The 24,761-nt window shown below is 45.8% G+C and overlaps 1 long non-coding RNA gene across 2 annotated transcripts; it reads left to right on the top strand.

The window, feature by feature from the left end:
- The first annotated feature begins 311 nt into the window (after positions 1-311).
- On the top strand, positions 312-23,436 carry LOC132250665 (uncharacterized). Of its 2 annotated transcripts, none has more exons than XR_009462269.1 (4): positions 312-381; positions 1,541-1,734; positions 21,023-21,127; positions 21,365-23,436. It is a non-coding gene; the product is annotated as an uncharacterized LOC132250665 (long non-coding RNA). The 2 variants fall into 2 exon arrangements; XR_009462268.1 differs by having other exon boundaries at positions 1,453-1,734.
- Positions 23,437-24,761: the final 1,325 nt, after the last annotated feature.

The raw sequence follows: 24,761 nt of genomic DNA, 5'->3' as shown, positions 1-24,761 counted from the left end.
TGAAGTAGTAGCAGGCGAGTAGGCCTCAGGGTGGTGCCCAGGTGGGCAGGGCATGCCAGCGGTGATGCTGCAAACATGGGCTTGCCACCCTGTCAGAAAATAATACATGAGAATGTAGATAACCACACTTCATTGATCAATATCAAAGTAGTGTTTTCTGCTGGGTATTTGCTAGACTAAACTGCAATGATGTAAGTTCATGAAACACGTTTGTGGCAATGCACCTTTGGGTGCCTGCCACTTTAAGAGTAGAGTCAGGTAGCTAGCAGGTGCCTGATGGTGGCAGCCATTTTGAGAACCAGGTATATAGAGGCTGCAGTTTACTGATGCCAGCCCAGGCAGAAACATCACCTGGCTGAGCTGCTGCAGGAACATCAGAAGGTAAGAGAAGGAGTCTCTTGATCCTGGGCATGACCTAAAACTGCACCCTGCTGGGGATGGGTGGCCTGGTAGGGCTGTTCATGGTGGGACAGCCCCCAAGAAATGCCAAGCCAGTTACCACCACGGTGAAAGATGGGTCGGGACACCTTAACCCCTAACCCCCACAATTTGGTGTATAAGAGGGCCAGGCACAGCTACGGCCACCTGAGCCTTAGGGGGTGGAAGACCCCAGGAGAGGAGTGAGGCAAGGAATGCCTATGGTCACCTGAGCCTGGAGGCCCCCATTGGAGATAGTTGTGTAGCCCTGGAAAGCAGGGGTGGGGCAGGGAATAGTGTAGCCCAAGAGAGGATGTAGGCAGTTGTAAAGGCCCTGAGAGGGCAGGGATGTAGGTGGCCCTGCACAGAGTAGGACTGAAGGGGAGTAGGTCTGAATGGCTGTGCATGAGTGGGGGCTGAGTAGGGCTGAACAGAGAGTAGGCCTGAACGGCAATCCCAGGGGTACATTGAGTAGGGCTAAACTGGGAGTAAGCCTCAAGGGCAGTCATGGGCCAGCCCCATGAGTAGTTGATTGTGAAGATGATGAGAATACCCCAGGGTAGGGTGTAGTATAGAGGTCCTAGAGTGGGCATAGTAGGAACCCCATGTGAGGTGAGTAGGCCAAGGTATGTTTTCAGATGCCTGAGGCCATAATTGGGCCTGAGGCTGAACAGGGGGGCTCAGCCAGGAAGCTAAAGGCAAGTCTTGACTCTGGTAAGTCCTCCACTGCAAGGAGGCTGTGTGTGGGTCAAACATTACAGCAAGGGAAAACACAATGACCTACTGCTCTGGGGAGGGAGTGAGAGTCCCTGTGAGACCTGGGAGCACCAGTTGTGGTGTGAGGGAACATTGGGTGTGTGTGTCATCTGCAAGGCTTGGGATGCAGTACAGGGGTGGCTGGAGCTACATACATACGCCCAGAAGAACAGGGCCACAAAAAGCCAGCCTCCCACCTAACTGAGAAACCAATTATTAAACAACAAGGCATGGCAGAAGTCTGGTAATAGCTTATCTTTGTCCCTTTGCTTTATGCAGCTAAATGGGGAACTTGCCACTGAGCCTGAAGATCACCCCTGCTAATTCCCACAACCCCATTATTTCTCCTTGAAAACATACATTTCAGCAAGAGCAGAGAGTGACAGAGCAGTCCTAGGATGTGACCATAACTATGGAGCTTATATGTGTGGTGAACCCAGAACAGCCTGCATAGCAACCTGTTTCTCTGAACATCTTGGATGATTTTGGGGAGGAAGTTTTCTTTGAACCCACGGATGCCCTTGCAATGTGCTATCCTGAGAAACCAGAACCTCAGCTCCAGTAAGTGCTGTTTGTCATCCTCATAGTTTTTGAGAGAAGTTCTGGTGTAAAGGGGGAGGGTTTCTTGTAGATGGTCAGTAAGTGCAAAATTAGGATGTGACAGACTTCAGTTTAGGGAAGAAGCTGCATAAAGATTTATGCATCAGTTTACCTGTTTCCCTTCCCCACCCAGTAATCTCATATGTGCTAAAATGGCTACTAAATAATAATTAAAAAAAAAATTTAAAAAGCATAAGCCAGACTTTAAATTACCCCCTATTGTCTTTGTGATTATAACTGCATGGTTACTTTTAGGCTACTGTTAAGTAAAAATTATTTTTTCCCCTAAATACATTATCATGATCGGTATAAATACAGTGTTTATGGTTACAGCCCAAGAAAAACTTTTATCCAAATGAGTTTGTGATTAGGTTTGTAAATTATATAACTTCATTACCAGAGAACATTTATTAATGATAGAAGTCTCTAGAAGTATGTATTTTCCTTGCTTTTTTCTTCAGAAACTTTCTGGGGAGGGAGGACAATATTTTGGGGCACACAATTCATTGGATGCTCACAGTTTCTGAAAACAAAAAGCATTTCAGCCCTCAGTGGAGAAGTTCATGACATTTGGTAGTTCTACCTTTTTTATTCTGCTAGACAAAAGCTTGATGGTAGGTATTATTCAAATTGTCGTTGTTTCATAGCTTATCAGTCTTCATCATGATCTTTCCTTGCTCCTGGGAAGTGATGCTTTCAAGTTTTTCATGTAGCAGGAGTTCTAATTGGTAAGTTAGCTTAGCTGGTAGGGCAAATTTTGCTGGGCCACCTACATGCCACCTACATGCTTGACCATTTGCTTGTGGATTGTGCTTTCACCAGCTTTTAAGAAGCTCCTTCACATACTGTGAGGCAATTCTGTCCTGGAATATTATTCTCCCTTTGCACTACATTCTTAAATATGTTATTGTAAATATTTGTGAACTTAATAAAGTTTTGCATATTCCTGTCCACCCTATTGAAACGAAGTAGGAAGTCCTTGCAATATTTAAAAATGTTTTCTTGAAATATTTAAAAAAATAAATAAAGCTACTTAAATAGCACCCAGTCTCAAGCCAGTAAGCAGGGAAAGTAATAGTTGGCAAAAAATCAACTCTTTATCTGGCAGAAGCTATAAAATTAATCAAGGGTGAAATATCCTGCAGATTAGCAGCCCCTCACCCTAGACATTTTTTTTTTTTTTTTAAAGTATGACAGCTAATTCTTAGCCCTGTAACAAATTAGGAGCATGGATTTCTGGGGGGTTTGTGACCCACAGAACAACATATGCATTAGCAGATGGTTACTCATTAAAACTGCCATCTATGCCCTGTGTGGTATAGATATGAGTACATATGGCATTCCTAATTTCATTAACCTCTCTTAATCCTCAGCCTGTACAGTTTATGGGGACATTTCTGGTTGTGTAAATCAGCCAAGGTGTCTATAAATGTCCAGGCTCCATGTGAAATACTTACGTCTAGCTTAGCAGATGTTCTGCAGAGCACAGTAGGCCACAGTCATTTGTGCAATGTTTGCATTGCTGGCCTTCAAAAGACTTTGGAAGGAGTGCCTTCTTACCTTCAGTTTTTCCAAGCGCATGGTTGAGTATAATGTAATGTTCTGTTTGGGTATAGTTTCATAAAGCCATAGCAAATGAGGTTATGCTGGGTCCCCATAAAATCAAGTTCCCTGGCCATGTCTTTGGGCAAAAATACAGATGGCTATCTTGCTCAAGCATATGAATGCCTCAACTCAGAGCCCTGGTATCTGTCAGCTAGCCAGTGCTTTCTACATTAGCATTATTGAACCTTCCTTTCTGGTCAGTTAAGCCAAACCTGTGTTGCTATACTTGTTGGCTGCTTCAGAGGGTAAAACATGGGCCCACAACAGCAAACTGCCCCTGACTTCTGTTTGGTTACCCCATTCTCTGAAAGCTGGCTATAATTTTGAGCTGGTTCCTGATTCAAAGAACCCTTGGATCAACAACCCTCATAATGACATTGCAAATCTCTTTTTGCAATTACCTCTCTGTCACTTTTTAACTTACCATCGCCACAGTAATTAGCCATGGATTTTTCAGCTTGGGGAAGTCAGTTTTCATATAGCAATATCAATCTACTTCTCTATTGGTAGAGATTCTTTCAGTTGTGTGCTATGGCACCAGAAGTCAGGCCACTTGAACAGGTCCATGAAGGACTACTTTCTCATGCAGAAGTTTTGTTGCTACTGTTTGTCACCCATGTGGGTGGGAAGGAGGTGGATAGTGGGGTCCCACAGGGCTCAGTCCTTAGACCTGTACTCTTTCATGTCTTCATCAGTGACTTGGATGTGGATGTGAAGTGTACTCTGTCCAAGTTTGCAGATGATACTAAATTGTGGGGGGAAGTGAACACTCCGGAGGGTAGGAAATGATTGCAGGCAGATCTGGACAGGTTGGGAAAGTGGGCAAAACACAATAGGATGCAGTACAACAAGGACAAGTGCAGAGTGCTGCACCTAGGGAGTAAAATTATCCAGCATATCTACTGGCTAGGAAGTGACCCTCTCAGCAGCACAGAAGCAGAAAGGAATCTTGGAGTCATAGTGGACTCCAAGATGAACATGTGTCATCAGTGTGATGAAATCATCAGCAAAGCTAACCACACTTTGTCATGCATCAGCAGATGTATGACAAATAGAACCAAGGAAGCGATACTTCCCCTCTATGTGGCATTGGTCAGACCGCAGTTGGAGTACTGAGTCCAGTTTTGGGTGCATACTTTAAGAAGGATGTGGATAGCCTCGAGAGGGTCCAGAGCAGGGCCACTCATATGGTTAAGGGTTTAAATGCCAAACCCTATGCAAAGAGACTAAGGGACCTGGACCTCTTTAGCCTCTACCAGAGAAGGCTGAGAGGTGATCTTATGGCTGCCTACAAATTCATTAGGGTGGCGCAGCAAGGTATCAGAGATGCTCTGTTCACCAGGGCGCCTCTTGGAGTAACAAGGAACAATGGTCACAAGCTGACAGAGAGCAGATTTAGGCTAGACATCAGGAAAAACTTCTTCATGGTAAGGGTGGCCAAAATTTGGAATGGGCTTCCAAGGGAGGTGGTGCTCTCCCCTATCATGGGGGTCTTTAAGAGAAGGCTGGATAGGCATCTGGCTGGGGTCATCTGACCTCAGCACTCTTTCCAGCCCAGACAGGGGGTCAGACTCGATGATCCATTGAGGTCCCTTCCAACCCTAACATCTATGTCTGTGAAATAATACAATCACAATATAACATACTAGTTACTAGTTTTATTGCTCCAAAAATGCTAGAATATGCTTGAGATTAGGATGATCAGATGGTTCAAACCTGTTTTATATGATTTCTCCCTTCCTTTTGCATCCAGAGCTTTTGCATGCCCCTCTTAATCCCACAAGGTCTTTAGATATTTTTTCCATGACTGTTCCACATTATACATACCTGGGTCACAGCCATGAAGGTCTCATTGAGTAGATCTAGAGCTGTTTCAAACTACTACAAACACTCAAAACTGACCAGCATGTTAGGCCAGGAAAACCAAATGAAATAGCAAGCTAAAAGAACTTCCACATTTGGTGCTGCTACAAAAAGACAATTTGTTTCCAATTTCTAGAAGGGTTGCATTCTGGATGATGCTAAGGAACCTGAAATAACCTCTCCCCTACTCCCCAACATATCCTAGTGTCACACTGGATGTATAATAGCCGCAAGTCTCTTCCCTGGTGGCAGCAGCTGCAAGAACAGGGCTGGCTGGGGTAGCTGGGTTGTCAGAGGTGATGGTGGCCATCCATGCACCCCCTCTAAGTAGGAACACAGGACTGATGCTCCCACTCTCTACAGCTCATTATGCTACTGCGCTGCTCAGCAGTGAGGAGGAAGATGCTTACAAAATTCAGTATTAATGGGGGACTGGACTGGGCCTACAGGCTGAGCCATAATACCTGTAAATGCCATTCAGCACAGACGCTTAGAGAGGGTATAAGTAAGTGTAAATGAAAGAGCTTTAGACCTATATAAGAAGCAGCAAAAGTAAATCGAGGTACATTATGGGTTATTTTGTTTTTCCTGTTTTAAGTTTCTTGTGAAAGATTAGATAACAGTTACTGACACAAGAAGAATACTAGGAATGCCAGATTAGGTAGAATTTAAAACTTTCCCATCTCACTGGTGTGGCAAAGGCAGCTGGAGCATACTGATGGATTTGGCTCTAATTGTCTATTCCAGCAGTATATCCGTATCATTTATATATGTATACAGTCACACACACATGCCTTGTTAAAGGATATGCACTCCAACAGAGAAGTAAACAAGAATAAGGAACCTGGGCTAATGAAAACAATCCCAATTTTGACCAGGTAAAAAGTTTTGCCTTTTTTAATATACATTAGAGGAAAACATGTCAATGGTCCAGGAGGGAAAAGCCTGCAGTAAGCTAACTTTTCTAAATAATCTTTTTAGCATCATTTTGTTGGCTCTATTAATTCTTGGTGTAATGCAGGAGAAATCACACTAGATGGTGGTCTTGCCACATCAGTGTCCAGGTAGTGAAAAATACTTTCTTAAATACATTGTAGAAAGTCCTGGTTTGAAAATAATGCTTCATTTTATTCATGGAAGAAGTATGACAAATATACCAATACTGAAATTCTTCATGTCCTGGAACAACAGTGTATGGCATTCTGTATTTACGAATCTGAAGACAGTTGATTTTCCTGAACCTTATAAATTCTGCTTAAACTACAGTCATTAGTGGGTGTGTCTCCATGTGGGGCTTTAATGAACACTAGCCCAATTTTTAAGGTGCATTAAGGCTGCATGTCTACAGATGCACACCTTTAATGCACCTTAAAAATGGCAATTTTAGGCTAATCATGCCTAAATTTGATACCTGCATAAAGCAAGTACCAAATTTAGGTGCAATTAGTTAAAGTGTATTAACACATGTGTAGACACATTAATGCAGGGACTTCAGCGCTGGGTTTGCCCAGCCTTTGGGGGGCCAACCAGAGCCCAGCCCCAGGGCTCCTGGCTGGCTGCCTCTCCTGTTCCAGGGCTGGGCTGCTCTCTGGCAGCCCCTAGCTGCAGGCAATAAAAACCTTCAGCCATTTTGTGCCTTGGGGCACACACACTAGGGAGCCTGGAGGAGACAGTGTTCTCTGCAGGAACCTACCAGTCCCCGTGTGCCCCCCATGGACAGGACCCAGGCAGTCTCTGCCTGCCCTGTCCCCTAGCTGGAGCTTCTCCTTGGCCACAGGTGAGTGTTGCAAAGGGCTGCAGCCTGCTGCATCCCTTGACCAGCCCTGAGATTCCCCCCAGGGCTGCTGGCCTTGCTTTCTATGGCAGCAGAGCCAGCACTTGCTCCATGCTCCTGCTCAACCACAGCTCTGTCTCTTTGCAGGTACTCTGGTGAAGTACCTCTGCCACATGGCTCCCAGTCCCTGGCTGTGGCCTTGTCCTGGATGCTGCTGGAAGCCTTCCAGTGCTAGCATTGCAGGGACAATGCTCAGGGGTTCAAACAGCCAGTGCAGGGGCATATCCAGCACATTTTCCCCATCAAGCCTTGGCCCTTCCTGTGTGCTGATTCCCATCTCAAGTGCCCAACTTGACCCAAGAGGAGTTGCACAGTTGCACAACCTTGTGGCATTCTGGGGCCGGGCTGACGTTCAGAGGCATTTCACGCAGAACGGGCACTTGAACACCCATGTTTATGAGGCCATTTCAGCCAGGATACATGTGTGAGGCCACTCCTGGAATGCACATCAGTGCCTTGTGATTGCCATGGTCTTGCGGACAGGAGGGATGTGGACAACATTGAGAGGGTCCAGAGGAGGGTCACTCGCATGATCAGGGGGCAGCAGGCCAGGCCCTACAAGGAGAGGCTACAAGACCTGAACGTATTCAGCCTCCACAAGAGAAGGCTGAGGGGGGGATCTGGTGGCAGTCTATAAACTGGGCAAGGGGGACCAGCAGGCAATAGGAGAGTCCCTGCTCCCCCGAGCACTACTGGGAGTAACAAGGAATAACGGCCATAAGTTGATGGAAAGTAGATTCAGGCTAGATATCAGGAGGCACTACTTCACAGTTAGGGTGGCTAGGATCTGGAACCAACTTCCAAGGGAAGTGGTGCTCACTCCTACCCTGGGGGTATTCAAAAGGAGGCTAGATAGACACCTTGCCGAAGTCATTTGACCCCAGCATTCTTTCCTGCCCACAGTAGGGGATCGGACTTGATGATCTTCTCAGGTCTCTTCTGACTCTACAAACTATGAAACTATGGCATAGTGGGTGTCCATGACTGACTTCAGTCATTGGTCCAATTGTGCCCAGAAGACCATGCCTTTATGCAGGAGCTGACCTGCATTTTGGTGCCCCAGAACCCAAGCTGCACCCTTACAAGTGCCACAGCAGAGGCAGTCTTCCCTCACCCACACTCTGCCCTCATGCCTCTAGTAACTTGGACCTTCAGCACCCCACTCCACCCACCTCCCCAGCTGCTGCATCCACTGGCAGCTCAGGGAGCCCAGGCTAGCAGCTGCCTTACCCTCAGCCCCAAACCCTGCCACAAGGAGCAGCTGGCCATGTCACTGCCAGGCACCAGCAGTGCCAGCTTCTCCCCTGGGTGGGGGCGGGGAGGAGAGCTCACCACAAGCCATGGACATCAGTCAAAGCTGGATGCTGTCACTGATGGGGAGGCCCGCATCGAGCTCCCAGTGTCACCAGACCCAGATATGTGTAAGTCCTACACTGGGGGAGAGCGCTTCAAGTCCCTGGTCCTGCTCCCAGCCCAGCCTGCCCACACTCTCCTAGGCCCAGGTTCCCCTGCACAGCACACAGAGAGGCAGGGCACAGTTCAGAACTTTATTGAGCATCCGGTGTCCCTGCTGCCAGGTAGGCACAAGCCTCTCACATGCTGAGGTAGGCATCAATGCCAACAGTGATATACTCCTTGGCAGTGGGGAGCAGGGACATTTAGCACTGCCACAGGTAATTCTCCAGGAAGCAGTTGAGGTTGCAGGGCATCCCAGGCTTGTCCTTATCCCATTGTAGTTCAGGGTCTCAAACCAGGAATGCAGGTGTGCCCAGAACAGCATCAGGGTGTAGTGGCTCGGGCAGCCCTCCACCTTCACAGACAGGTTATTCTGCACTGCCTGGGGCACATGCAGTAGGGACATGCTCAGAGTGCAGTGGCAGCATGGGGAGAGGCAGCCTTGAGGCACCTCCCTGGAGAGGCCCCCTGTGTGGAGGGACCCAGGGGAGAAAGTGGGGCCAGGGGCTTGGATAACAGCTGCCTGGGCATAGCCTTTCCCAGACAGCTTTCCATTGTCCCAGGGCACCTGCTCATGGCTGACCTCCAATCTGAGCCTGGGCAGAGCAGGGCTTCTGGTATTACCCATGAAATCTTTCAATCTTGCACAAAAGGCTTCTGTCTCTTACCTCTGCAGGGCCCTGTGGGACTCTCATAGCATGGTTGCAGCCACACACCATTGTAGCTGTCCAGCTGCATCAGTGACACCCCAGGGACTGGACCCTCTTGCCCTAGTGGCTGGTGGTGGCTGTTGAGAACTGGGGGGTACAGCAGCAGGCATAGTTGGCATAGGAGCTAGCCTGGCAGGATGCGGACATCACCTGGGAAACCACCCAGGAGGAGGTATGGGACCAGGTGCAGTAAGCATAATGGGCTCAGCTGGATGCCCTCGAGCAGTGGTGTGTGAAGCTGTTGCAGCAGCAACTGGTCATCCAGGGTCCCTGGGTCCCACCCACTGCCCTGAAGCAGGCCTCTGCCTGGGCCTTGGAGGAGGACCTCTGCTGCCTCCCACCCACAGGAGGCCCTAGCATTCACTGCAGCCCCCAGACCTACCTGTGGAGAACTGTCCACAGCCAGGGTGCTGGTTGCCTGCTACCAGGTTCTGCACCCTGGGCACCCCCACTGCACAGCCCACAACTCTGGGACTCAGAAAGCAACTGAGAGTGATGTATATAGTTTTCAATTTTGGAGGAGGGCTTTTTATTGTTAGTGGGTGGCAGAGGTGGGGGAGGGGCTCTGTGTGTTGGGGAACGAGGGAGGGGGCTCTGTTGGTTGAGGGGGCAGATGGGGGGATGGGGGTGAGGGTTGCGAGGGGAATAAAGTTTTTAATTAAAAACATGTGCATGTCCTTGAGTAGTGCTGGGGGGTGAGTAGACGGTATGGGGTGTGTGGGTGGTGGGGCAGGCATGTGTCAGCAGGGATGGCTGAACACATCTCTGTGTGCTGGCACTTTAGGTGGAGCTGGAAATGGCACAGCAGGTCTTCAAAGGTGGCCCTGTTTATTTGGAACGTGTTGACCCAATGGTCATTAGCCCATTTCTGCAGCATAATGCACTGCTATCAGTGCTGGCTGGTGCGGTGGGCTGCCCAGAGGCAGCAGGACTGGTAAGACAGAAAGGTGATAGATGTCTCGGTAGGGGCATCCTGGAGCCCGTGGTTGCCCTTGCTGGTGGTAGCAGCTGTGCAGCAGCAGGAGCCCCAGAAGGCCATGTGCCAGTCATCCAACAGGTAGCTGGAGCAGGGGGGGGGGGGGAGGGGAGTAAGGTGATGCAAGGTGGTTGAGCAGCAGGAATTTGGAATGGTGGTGGGCGACCAGGACACCTGCAGCAGCCCTGAAGAGTGGGGGACCCTGTACGTGGGTGCCAGGGTGAGGAGCTGGAGCAGGCAGGGCTGGGAAGTGCAGCTGTGGCAGGAGCAGAGCAGGTACATGCTGTCTGTGTTTTTGCCACGCTGCTGCTCTGACACAGGAAGCGTTAGCCCAGAGGTCGCAGTGCAGAGGGTGTGCTTTCAAGATGGCTTCCAAGTGCAGGAAGCTGGCTCTGGCAGCCATGTGTCTGGAGCTAGAGCTTCCCCCGGTGGCCACAGGGCCACTTGGCAGGGCTGGATTGACCTGGGACTAAAGTTAGCTTCACAGTTTGGTGCAAATAACACCAAGGTTGCAAGTCCGATTCCCAGTTGGATTAGATGATCTTATGAGGTCCCTTCCAGCTTTACTTATCTATGAAAGTCCCACCATGTGTTGACATGTGCCAAAAAATGTGTAATGCACATGAACTTAATGCACAATAAATTTAAGCCTGCTTAAATTAACGTGGAAGACACACCCACAGTGATTTTTTTTTTTTAATTTCCTAATGGAGAGATCTAGACATGAGAAATGGAATTAAACGCTCTACAGTTGTAATGCCTGAACTACATCTTTCAAATGCAACATTTGCATTTGCATTATACTTGCCAATTTCCTTGTTCGCCATTTTGCTTTTTTATTATTGACTTGATTTCATTATATTTTCAATGTTATGATAAGATCATGAATGGATACTGCAAGGTATTTAAAATATCAAGACAAATTATGGGGAAGGATAATTCCAATCAGGGAATAATGTTCCATTGTCTCTGCATCATGCATAGTGCTTGCACTATATATCTTGATGTTTGAAGTCAGAGAACAAAAACAGTCAGAACAGATGAACCAGCTATATCAATCTAGACACAAACATCATTGTATTTTGGAAAGTTCAGATCAACACTTAAGGGCTGAGTCTGTAGTATAACTTCAGGGTGAATGGCACCTGGGCACCAGCCCCCAGGTGCTGAGTCAGAGGGGGCACCAAGTAGGCAGTCCTTAAAAAGCCTGCATCATGGCACAGCCCATGTTGGGACAGCTTGTGCCAAGGCAGCAGCAGCCCATGTCACAGCCTGAGCAAGAAGGTACATGCTCCCCTGACCCTTGCCTTGCCCTGGGTATCAATTTCAATAAAAAATTCCAATTCATACCTCTGAGCTGAACCTTGTGTCTCATGTCAATCTGCATGTCTGCAACTAGTAGGGCTGTGTGAAGCTTTAGTTCCTAATTCAATTCAGTGGAGACTCAGCCTGATTAGGATTCAGAAATTCAGCCACCGAATCAAATCAGAGGACCCTTTAATCTCTCTGAATAGAATTGGAACCCTCCAAATAAATTCAGAGAGATTCATAAAGATTCAGAGATTTGGACATAGACACAGTTTTAAATGTTTTTCTACATACCTCAAGGTAACAGGCAGCTCATGAATGCTGAGATGCTGGGGCAGATGCAGCATCCCACAGGAGTGCAGGAGGTTCCCCAGCACTCTCAGCAGCAGAACCAGAAGTGGACCAGAAGCACTTCTGATCCACTTCCGGGTCCATCGGGGAGTATGCTGCCCCCCCCATGGTCCCGTGGCTTGGCAACTGGTGCCTCCTGGGTCTGTGGGGGCATCTGGGGTCCCCCCACAGCCAATTGCTGAGCCGGGGGGGCACAAGTGGAACCCCCAGCATGCTTCCCAGAGGACCCTGAAATGGACTAGAAGTACTGGTCCATTTCCAGGTTTGCCGTCGAGTGTGCGGGGGGGGGGGCCCACACTTTTGTGGGATGCTCCATCTACCCCAGCATTGCAGCATTCATGAGCCATGCCTGGCATCTTGAGGTATGTAGAAAAAACATTTAAAGCTGTGTCTATGGCCAAATAGCTGATTCTCCAAATCAGCATCGAATCTTCAGATTCGGATTTGCCCGAATTGAACTGGGGACAATGATCCGAATCAACAAATTGAATCACTGTCTCTGATACTGGTCGACTCTGAATCTGAAACTAATACAGCCTGTTTCACACACCCATAGCAACTAGGGAACAACAAGGCTTAGAGGGAGATTTTCAAACCCATAGACAAGAGGTAGGGACTTAGCTACTGTTAATAGCTATTTCCATTTAAAACCTCATACTGTACGTCTAGTCAAATATTTTTAATACGGCAAAAAGGTCAATTGCTAAGGTTATCCAATTTTCTAACACATAAGAAAGGGAAGTTACCGGGGGTTACAGTGGACAATAAGATGGATATGAAGAACAGTGTGTCATTGTTGCCAAGAAGGCTAACAGCATACTGGGCTGCATTAGTAGGATTGTTGCTAGCAGATCAATGGAAATAATTATTCCCTTCTATTCTGCACTGGTGAGGTTACATCTGGAAAATTGTGTCCAGTTTTGGGCCTCGCACTATAAAAAAGATGTAGACAAGTTGGAAAGAGTCCAAGGGAGGACAACAAAAATGGTTCAGGGGCTAGGGCACGTCACTTATGAGTAGAGGCTGAGGGAACTGGGCTTATTTAGTCTGCGGAAGAGAAGAGTGAGCAAGAATCTAATAGCAGCCTTTAACTACCTGAAGCATGAGGATGGAGCCACACTGTTCTCAGTGGTGGCAGATGACAGAACAAGGAACAATGATCTCAAGCTGAAACATGGGAGGTTTAAGTTGGATATTGGGAAAAACTTTCTCACTAGCAGGGTGGTAAAGCAGTGGAATGGGTTACCTAGAGAGGTGGTGGAATCTCCATCCTTGGAGGTTTTTAAGGGCCAGCTCAATAAAGCCTCGGCTGAGATGATTTAGTTGGGGATGGTCCTGCTTAGAGCAGGGGATTGGGCAATATGACTTCCTGAGGTCCCTTCCAACCCTAATTTTCTATGATTCTATGAACCTTCTAACACTTAGCCATGTCTAGGAATGGGTTTATTGGGTCTGGCTGAAATATTTGTAATGTTTGTTTGTTTGTTTGTTTTTAACTGAAAATGATTATTTTTGAGGTTATGAAGACTTTCAGTATTCCAGATTATTCAGAAGCCACTTACATTGTTTCTGCTACCTGATTAGATCAGGTTTCCAATGAATTTGTTCATGATTACAAATGCAGAATTCCTTCTGCAGTATTGTCTTAAAATTCATTATTTTAGTTAGTTAATATCCTACAGTGAATTTGGGGAATGTACAGGGTTCACAAACAGGATTGAAATGAACTCATTTAAAAACTCTAATGAAATTCGCCAAAATACGTTATTTTCAACCACTGCTACTAAACAAATATTTTTGGCTGTGATAAATCTGGCTTACAATATCCTTTCACATATAATTTGAGTGTATCAATTCTGGGTTTTTTCTTTTTGTTTTGTTTTGATTTGTGTTTAATAATATTGTTCCCATGATGGTCACATCGTATGAGAAAGTATGACTTTGAATAATAGGGTGGAGGGTGGGGGGTCAGGAAACTCTTGTAAGCTTTCTGTGGAAAAGTGACTAGTTTGCTTGTCTGTAGCCTTTCAGAGTTACTTTGCACTCTGCACAATCCAGCAAAGCACATAAATGTTCAGCTTTAACTATGAAGACTTGTTGGTGAGACTACTGTACTGACTACTGAACCTAACAATAAAACTTAAGTGTATTCTGGACAAAGCATTTATTCAGCATCTACTCTATGCAAAGGTGCAGACCTGGGACAGGTCCCTGATCTCTGAAGGACATGGACTGTAACTGCAGACATCTCAGCCTAGCTACCTGACTTGGCAGGTAGAGGAATGCATGTGGACATGTCTATACATGTGCATGGTCTTCTATATCTATTGCTGTACTACTGCTTGTCTCTCCAATCACTGGCCAAATTTAAAAAAAAACAAACCTGCTATGGCAATTTCACTACAATTTTGAATACACAGAAGTGTGAATTCAAACTTTATTGAGATACTCCAGAAGCAAATTCCACAAAATGATCTGTAGAAAAATACCCCTGAAACTTCAACTCCTCCCTACCAAAAATTTGAAGTATTGTAAGCTATCCAAAAGTAATTGTCTAAATTTCAACCACTCAGTACTATTCCTCAGGTCAATTCTGTTCATTCATTCATTCAGTGAATTAACAGCATTATTTCAATAACCAGTGCGGTTCCTTTTTCATTTAAATTAAGGATGAAATTACTGCCTGTAGGATATTTTATTTACATATGGCAGGAACATTTTTTAAGTTATCTGTGCTTTTATATTTATTATGCCACATTGTTAGAGTGTTAACTATAACTTATTAGAAATTAAGTATTGTGTCTTTATGATCATAGTATTCATCATAGCATGATAGTTGATTCTGATTCAAAGTCTATTGAGGTCAATGGTAAGATTCCCTTTTTCTAGTCTGGTAAAGGAATGTACACCATTTCAAAAATTGTATTAGAATGTTATAAGAAAGTCCATGATTTCATCACCCTCATGGTCTAACTTGATAATACTTTTTCAATAGACATCCAAGAAATTTGATAAATTGTACATGCACCATGCAATGAAGAGCTTCTATAAGAAATGAAATTACAAATGCTAACATTCATTTTAAAATCTATTCTTTATTAACTCTTCAATATCACATGAAAAGCTCAGATTAATTTTAGCCATTCTTTATGACTTTGCCTTGACCCCCAAAAAGGCCAAGTTTAACTAATACGTGATAATAAAATCTGATGTCATTTAACCATTTTTTCCTCACTGGGAAAAGTTTTAGTAGTTATCGATGTACACTTGAGCCAACAAAAATATTGATGGCCATTCCCTAATGGTCTTTACAAAATTAATGCCAAGCAAGTGGCTTGGTTTCCACAGGAAATGTAAAAGTTAAAACTGACGTGGACAGGGTGTTGTTTGCAGCTCTGTATTGTTGCCAACAAAGGTTGGGGCCCATTGCTTTAGAGTTTAAGGGGCAGGCAGTTCATAGTGGCATGAAAAATTTCTAGGCTTCATCATCTGCATTTGACAGGTTTTCTGTAGACAAGCCATATGTCATTATATTGATTATTTTCTTCATTGGCTTCCCACATCCAAAACCTACTGAAGTCAATGGTTATCTTTCTCATTTACTTCATTAGACTTTGAATCAGGATCAAGATGTGCAATTGTGCAATACTTGTAGATTTACAGTATGGTCCGTTTGTTGCAAGGCAGTGACATTTTCCAAAAAGAGAATACATACAAAAAGAAAAACATCATTTTTTGTGAATTTGATGGAATTTTATTAATTTAGAAAAATATGGAAGTGTAACCTCAGGGGGCAAGCAGGGCATTAAGTCCAGGCATCAATTCAGAGAGGGTGCCATAATGGCAGTCCCCAGAAGCCCACACCACCACAGTAACCTGTATTCAGGCGGCTTGCCCTGAGCCAGCAGCATTCCATGCCACTGCCACAGCCATCTGTGTGAGGAGGTAAGTGTTTACTCCCCACTGTACCTCCCCAGCAGCACGCAGGGTACAAAAAAATTAAGTTTCACTTCTAGAAAAATACACTAATTTAGTAGTGGAACTAATGATTTTCAATTTTTAAAATTTATTTATAATGGATAGATATGACCTCAGATTAGGAGCACCACTAGATTCTGTAGTTTTTATTTAATTTTAGATTTATGCTCTTATATTTTTTTCCAGATCTGATTATCTTTTTGACAGTAGGTGGCACTCTACCTTAAAAGACTATAAGGCTAGGCACAGACTTTCAAAAAGCCCGACACGAAGCGATCTAAGTGACATAGTTTTCTGTAAGCGGTACAGCTTAGATTGGTAGTGAACAGAACAGACATTCTCCCCTTGGTGGGGGCAGCAAATCTTAGACCAGGTACAGCCATTTTTAAACAAGTCTGTGTAGGTTAAACTTCTGTTCTGTTACAGTTATTACTTATACTGCTGTTCAGATCACTTGTACTGCTAAAAGTTTAATGTCTGTACCCAGCCTAATTGTGTTACCATGTTATCCCAGGGGAAGGAGCCCTGAAAAGAAGAAACACTTACCTCCCGCAGGGAATAGCGAGCCACACTGAGGAGAACCACTGGTGCGGTTAATCAGCTACTTTTATTGCCAGCTGGTGGCAGCACCGGCGGATGACATCATAAAAAAACTGCCGCCCAGTGGATTTAAAAGCCGGCAGCGGGGAAATGGCGGCAGAGACAACTGGGGCACTGAGGGGTGAAGGCGCTCTCCAGCCAATGTTCCAGGGAAGCTGACAGCCCCAGTAGGGGTCAGATGGAGATCCCTTAAAAGGGGCTCGCCCCACACTGGTGGGGCCCACCACATTGACCAGCAGGACAGCCAAGAAAGAGAGGGACAATGTCGAGGGACCAGAGGTGGTCTAAGACAGCAGACCCATGAGTGGGGTGGGCAGAAGTCTACACCCCAGACCCTTTCGTTATTTTTTTTCTTTTTCTTTTTGTTGTTCTTGAACTATCCTATCTTGGAGGGCATACAGAGGGCACCCCCACCCAAAAGACCCTCCATGGGTCCAGGGCCATGGACAAAGATCAAGGCCAGTTTGGGGAAGAGCCTCAGAGGAGGGGCAAGAGCAAAAGCAGAGATAATTGTACACCCCGCGATTGTCGGGAGTAGCCAAGCCAAGGAACAGGCTAAAGACCCATCATCCAGCAGCCCAGAAGTTTGGCGCTTGGTTGGGGTGTAGGGGAGGTGGAGCCCCAAGAATGCTTCTGGTGAGGGATACCAGGAGTAGTGAGAAACTCAAGGAGAAACCCTATTCCAGGAACATATAGATTCAACCCACAGCAGGCGATTGTCAGGGCTCCCCTCAGGGTGACCCAATGCCTAAGTCTTGGGTCACACCCCTTGGATGGGATTGGGAGAATGCTAGAAGGCTGCCTAAGACCACCTATTCAAAGTCCAACAGGGGCAAAATGGCATAGCTAACAGGATTTTGCAGGGTGATCTGTGGGAAACTGACTACTCTGCAATGCAGCTGGCAGCGATGACCCCCTCAGATCTCCTTGGCCAGATTATGCAGGCTCTTACCCAAATAATAGATGTCCAGCAACAAATGATAGATAGACAACAGGATTGGCTAGGACATAGTGTAACCGCCTTCAAAATGCCCCAAATGACCCAGGATGATGACCCAGAGGCATATATTGAAGCATTTCAGCATCATGCCCTGTTGACAGGGCTGGAGAAGGGGTACTGGACCAGCCAGCTGGGGCCCCTCGTAGTCAGCAGAGCATAAACAGTGTATAGGGCCCTGGCATGGGATGAAGTGAGGGACTATGAGCAAGTGAAGAACGTCATTCTGTACCAACTAGAAATCAACCTGGAGTATTACAGGAAACAGTTCCAGGCCAAGAAAGCCCCTGATGAGAGGCGACCCCAGATGCTGATGCAATTATTACAAGATCTCCTAAATAAATGGGTGAGCCCAGCCAAGTACAATTGGGAAGCACTGGCTGATCAAATAGTTTTGGAACAGTTTCAAAATGACTTGGACGAGTGCACTCAGATGTGGGTCCGGCAGCACACACCAACTAGTTGCGATGAGGCGTTAAGGTTGGCTGAAGACTTTGCGGCATTTGAAACAGTATTTGGGCAGGAAAGGCCAATGCAGAACCTGGGGAATGCTCAGCCTTGTGAAACTGAAAGGAAACGGGCCCCTTTTAGGGGCGGAGCAAGAGAAGTGGTCTGTTTCTGGTGCAGAAAAATGAGACATTTGTCATAAGAATGCCCGAACGGCCCTGCAGAACGAAGGAGACCCAATAATGCTCCAAGGGAAGTGTGGAGAGACAGAGAGAAACAAACAGTGGTGAACCTATGGACTGCAGTTATGCCGCCGAGGGAGATGGGGCTGTGTGGAGTCACCCCGTTGTGAGGGCATGGATGGGAAACCACTCCGTTCAAGCCACTTTAGACTTGGGGTGTGCACAGTCATTGGTTCAGGCTGACCTCATTCCCACCTGATGAGGCAGCCGGGCAACACCAGTGAGAATGGCTTGCCTCCATGGTGAGACCAAAAGAATTGAGCATCTTTGGGTTCACCTCCAAGTTATGGAGCACCAAGGCAAGCTATTAGTGGGGATCTCCTTGTGTCTGGCATATTAGATATTTCTGGGACATGACTGGCCTCCAATTTAAGATGTCCTGGATAGAGTACGAGATGCCGAGGTTTGGAGATGGCAACTTAAAGAATGCAATGGGTGGTTTAGGCAGCTCAAAACCAGAAGAGAGCCAGAAGGAAACACAGAGGAGTCGGACTTGCATGAAATGATTAGTGGGCCCCAGTTCAGAGAAGCTCAGGAGGAGGACGAAGAACTCCAGGCTATCAAGAGGCTGCTCCTAGAAACTGAAGTTGATCAACCAGAGGCGAGCCTCAGAATACCATGGTACAAGGTAAGAGGACAGCTAGTGTACCGGGTCCAGAGGGGGAGGCTGGGGGTTCAGGAAGGGGCCCAGTTGGTAGTGCCCACCTGACTTCATCAGGTGGTATGGCAATTGGCACATGCAAACCCCATGGGGGGGCACCTAGGCTGAGACAAAACCACAGCCAGGGTGGCATGGTGGTTTTTTGGCCAGGACTGGGAGAAGATATTGCCCACCAGTGCGGGGCCTGCTCAGAATGTCAGTGGGCACGCAAAGATCACCCCACTCCGGCCCCACTCCACCCATTATCCGTGGTGGATGTACCTTTCTCTCTGGTAGCAATGGATGTAATGGGATCCCTACCCCAGAGTAGTGTGGGGCACCAGTACGTGCTAGTATTTATTGACTATGCTACCCAGTACCCAGAGGTGGTCTTGCTCAGGGCAGCAACATCCCTGCGAATTGCCAAAGAATTGATAAAATGGATTGCGTGAGTAGGCATACCCAAAGAAATCTTGACCAACTAGAGGCGAAATTTTATGTCAGGAGTACTGCAAGTCGCTTGTCGAATCCCGCGAATAAAGCATATACGAAACTCGGTATATCATTTGCAAACCTTGTTGAGCATCTTAATGGTACAGTGAAGAGAATGCTATGACGATGCATCCAAGACGACCCCCAAAGGTGGGACCTGCTGCTCCCTTTGATTCTGTTTGCAATCCGAGATACACTGCAAGACTCCCTGAAGTACTCACCGTTTGAGCTCATCCTGGGGTACCGACCTCACTGTCTGTTGGAAACATGGCAGGAAGACTGGGAGCATGATGCAGGGGCACCAAGAACCCCGGCTAGTTGTCAACAGGAGTTCCAACGATACATCCGGATAGCACAAAGCTTGGCCAGAGACAACCTCAGAGAAGTGCAGCAGTGACAGAAAACCAGATATGATGGCCTGGCAAGGGAGAGGGAATTCAGGGCAGGACAGGGAGTCCTAGTACTCCTCCCATGTCTACTAAGCTATTGATGCAGTGGCAAGGCCCTTTTGAAATAATTCATAGGGTTGGGCCAGTAGATTATGAGGTCTATAGGCCAGGGCACAGGTGGGAAAGACATATCTACCATGTCAACCTGCTGAGAGAGTGGCAGAAACCTGAGAGATGGGCTACCTTCTCTGAGAATGAGATGGTGGACTGAGGACCACAAGGAGGGACCAAAGAAGGACCTGCGGCCTGCCCGGAGGACCACATTCAAATTAGCGAAGAACTCCCAGCCCCTCAGAGAGTCAAGATGAGGATGCTGGTGTGAAGCTTTAGAGACATCTTCTGGGAAGACTAGAGGTGGGCCCAAGGTGTGTACCATAGGATACAAACACCACCAGGGGAGATAGTATGTGAAAAGTGGCAGCCTGTGCTGCATCACCTCCTTGGGGAAGTCCAGGAGGAGATCATGCGAATGTTAGAACAAAGGGTGATAAAACCATCATGAAGCCCTTGGCAGAGCCCCCTGGTCCCTGTCCCAAAACTGGACCAGTCCCTCTGCTTATGTGTGGATTACTGTCGCTTCAATGAGAGAGCCATCTTTGATGCCTTCCCAATGTCCTACATAGCCAAATTAATGGAGCGCTTTGGGAATGCACTTTAAATAACGATGCTCAATTTGGCCAAAGGATATTGGTAGATACCCATGGCCAGAAAGACTGAGTGAAGATGGCTTTCAGGACCCCTTGGAGCTTATACGAGTTTGTACGGATGCCATTCAGACTCTCCGGGGCTGCTGCCATGTTTCAGCACTTACTGGACTGAATCCTGTCCCCACATGCCGAGTACACCATGGCCTATATCGATGATATCCTCATCTTTACCTGGACCTAGGACCAACATCAGAGAGCACTACAAGCTGTCCTGACAGATCTCCATGAAACAGGGATGACAGCTAACCCAAGGAAATGCGCCCTGGCCCAAAGACAAACAAAGTACTTGGGCTTCCTGGCAGGGCGAGGTACCATCAAGCCTCTAGAAGATAAAGTGGAAACTATCCACAACTGCACAATGCCCTGAAACAGCAAACAGATGCAATCCTTCCTGGGATTAACTAATTATTATCAGTGATTCATGCCACGGTTCTCAGAATTGGCAGCTCCACTCACCGAAGCCCTGAAAGGGTGAAAAACAGGGATCATAAATTGGACCCCAGTGATGAAACTTAATTTTGAGCTCCTAAAAAAGGCATTATGTGAAAATGTAGTCATTCACACACCCGACTTTCACAAACCTTTTATCTTGCAGACGGATGCCTCAAACAGCTATAGGAGCCATCCTGACCCAAGAAGATGAAGGGATTGAGAGACCGGTGGCATAAGCAAGCCATAAGCTACTCCCCACAGAGACACGGTATGCAACAATAGAGAGAGAGTGCCTGGCAATCTGGTGGGCCATAGAATATTTACATTACTACCTAATGGGGAGGGAATTTAAGTTCATAATGGACCACGCACCTCTACAGTGGCTGAGCAGGGCCAAAATTGATAATGCACACATAACCAGGTGGGCCCTGGCCCTGCAACTGTTTACATTTCAAATAATACATCGCCCCGGAAAAAATAATGGGATGGCGGATTTTTTATCCAGGTGCCACACTACAGAAGAGTCACTGAACACTGAAAAACAAACGACGACAGGACAAGGAATGCAAGGCAGACAGCCAGATCAAAATCTTAGAATGCTCCAAGACATCTTGAGGCGGGGGGTTGTGTCCCGGGGGAAGGAGCGCTGAAAAGAAGAAACACTTACCTCCTGCAGGGAAGAGCAAGCCATGGCGAGGAGAACCACCGGCGCAGTTCATCAGCTGCTTTTATTGCCGGCTGGCAGTGGCACTGGCAGATGACATCAGAAAAAACCGCCACCTGGCAGATTTAAAAGCTGGTGGCAGGGAAATGGCAGCAGAGCCAACTGGGATGCTGAGGGGCGAAGGCGCTCCCCAGCCAACGTTCCAGGAAAGCCTGCAGCCCCAGCAGGGTGAGATGGAGATCCCTTAAAAGGGGCTCACCCCACACTGGTGGGGCCTGCCACATCGACCAGCAGGACAGCCAAGAAAGTGAGAGACAACATTGGGGGACCAGAGACGGTCTAAGACGGTGGACCCATGAGTGGGGCGGGCAGAAGCCTACACCCAGACCCTTTCGTTATTTTTTTCTCTTCATTTTTTTTTTTTTGTTCCTGACTTATCCTATCTTGGAGGGCACACAGAGAGTGCCCTTCCCCCCCCCCCCCGAAAGACTCTTCATGGGTCTGAGGCCATGGACAAAGATTGAGGCCAGTTTGGGCAAGAGCCTCAGAGGAGGGGCAGGAGCAAAAGCGGAGATAAGTGTACACCCTGCAATCGTTGGGAGTAGCTGAGCCAAGGAGCGGGCCGAAGACCCATCATCCAGCAGCCCAAAAGGTTGGTGCTTGGTTGGGGTATAGGGGAGGTGGAGCCCCAATAATGCTTCTGGTGAGGGATACCAGGAGTAGCGAGAAACCCCAGGAGGAACCCCACTCCAGGAACATATAGAGTTGACCCACGGCAGGCAACTGTCAGGGCTCCCCTCAGGGTGGAGCATTACCTGATGCCTAAGTTCCAGGGACACACCCCTCAGATGGGGCTGGGAGAACGCTGGAAGGCTGCCCATGACCACCTATTCGAAGTCCAATGAGGGCACATGTATTACTGCTTTTCTAGAAAACTCTAGGTATTACCTTTCAGTTTTCTTGCATAAGAATGGACTATTATCAAAGGAAATACTTTCTTAAAAAGAAAAGAAAAGAATGCATGCGGAATTCAATATGTTGTTTTACTGAGTGGTATATAATGAAAATCTTATTACGAATTTGTAGAATTTGGCATTTGGCCCACAAAACTGAAAGCAGAACTCATAAATCAATAGAGTTAAGCAAAATTAAATCAGGGAGGACTTTCCTTGGATGCTGGATTTGTACCAGATCTCTGAGATGTTCATTATGTGTTCTGTGTATAATACCATTAGGAAACAAAAATAATTATCCCTGAAAACTGGACTTAAATAATGTTAAATTTGTGAATTAAACCAATACAAGCAAGGAAATTTAAAGTTAAGATCAATATACTATCCCCATATCATTTTGTTCAATATCAGAAAGTGTAAGGTTATCCACTTACTGAAAGCACATCTAAAAACGTAGATACTTGCTAAACAAAAAGGAGCTTAAGGCAACTTGAAATGGGAAAGCTAGTTATGGAAATGGGTAGGGGAATGGAAGCACCAAGAAATCAGATAAAATCACTGGGTATAGAGACATACAGTAGTTGAATCCTGCCACCTGGATTGATTCATTCCACTTTTGACCACTGTATTTTAAATAACGAGTTCCAAAGGACTCTATGAGCTCCAAGGTTCATTAAACACTTCCTTCAGAAGATGTCAATTCTAAAAAAAATAGGGAAACTGCCTTTCAGTTTCTTGTTAGAACTGCAGTGTCCAAAAAGAGCACCCAGGAGGCTTTCAGATCAGGCCTTGTGTCTCTGTCCAGCTTTTTGTTACTGATGTCTTTTTGATAATATATTGTATTACATGATAAATAATAACACCAAATTACATATTTTGCTGTGTTTCAAATGAAGCTTTGCTAATGTCATAAACAGTGTTTGGTGAATCGGAACAGTACCCCTCAAATGAAATAAAACCTTCCTGTTCACGTTTAGTCTGTAATCATTTACCATACATAATATAATTAGGAAGTAAGAAAAACAAAGCTAGAAATGGGACACAGATATAACAAGCTTGCCAGGGCCTTATAAATATCAAGGAAAAAATGAAATTGTGATGAAACAAACTAAGGTAATGGAGAAACAAAGCAAAAATATGGTAATATCACTTTTACATTGGAGAAACTAAGGAAATACTTCATGTTCTAAGTTATAGAAAAATATTTAAGAAACTATATAAATTGGTTTTGTTTACCCCAAATATTGTTGGAGATAATTTAACGTTTTGGAAAGAAAAAAATAGAAAATAATTTTGAAATATTTTTTTCTCCAACACAATTAACTCCTACTACTTGTATATACTATTACAGTATAATGACACCTACAGGTCAGTTTAGGTATCACTGTAACTATCAGTTCAAATTAATTATAATTTGATTAAATACTTAATTCAGGTAAAACTATACACTTTTTTTTGGTAAAGTAAATGTATTAAGCAAGGAGAAATTACTTTTTAATTTTTTTTTCTTATTTTCCTTTTCAGTTTTCAGAGTCAAAAGTGCATGTTCATCTAAACCCTGATCCTGAATTCTAATGTGCATGTGGTCTGATGAGCCGCCAAAACATCTTGTTGACTGGTAGTGCTCACATGTTTTGTAAATTACAAGATTGGGTCTCTAGAATGTTGTATAATGTTGAGATCATAGGCCAAAAGCCCTGGTGACATAACTCCCATGAAGCTTGTGCCTGTGTTACTTGGCCATCTGTCTACATAGGAGGTTTCAAATATTTAATTACTGAGGTCAAACCAGGGCTGCAGGAACACACTGATACCAATTCTGTAAAGATTTGTGCAATGAGGGTTTCCTCCTTGAAGATTCTAATCCTGTAAATTGCTTGAGCCTTGATTCAGTAAAACACCATATACCATATTTAAGAATGCCAGCAATCTTTTAGTAGGATTACTTATATGTTTAAATACAGTTTTCAAGTCCTTATCTAGTGCAGGGTCAGAGAACTTCACACCTTCTAGGTCTGAGCTCTGATCAAAAAGATCAATAATATGCCATAGCAAGCATGTGTTTGTAGGACTTGAACGTTTGAGGAAAAAAAGTATGTGGATTGAACATACCTTGAGCAGTCTCACTGAGAATTCTCATGCATGTAAAGTTAATGTCTACATCGGTGTTTGAAAGACTAAAGGCATGTGACAGTTCTGCCACAGGTCCAATTGAAAACAGTAGAAGTCCAATAATGTAAGGAAGGCTGAATGAGCAAGGTTGTGTGTTTGTGCCTGCACCAGAA

The sequence above is a fragment of the Alligator mississippiensis genome, chromosome 5 (assembly GCF_030867095.1).
Source record: "Alligator mississippiensis isolate rAllMis1 chromosome 5, rAllMis1, whole genome shotgun sequence".
Lineage (NCBI taxonomy): Eukaryota > Metazoa > Chordata > Crocodylia > Alligatoridae > Alligator > Alligator mississippiensis.
The sequence above is the reverse complement of the archived record's forward strand: the minus strand, read 5'-3'. Positions and strand labels throughout refer to the sequence as shown.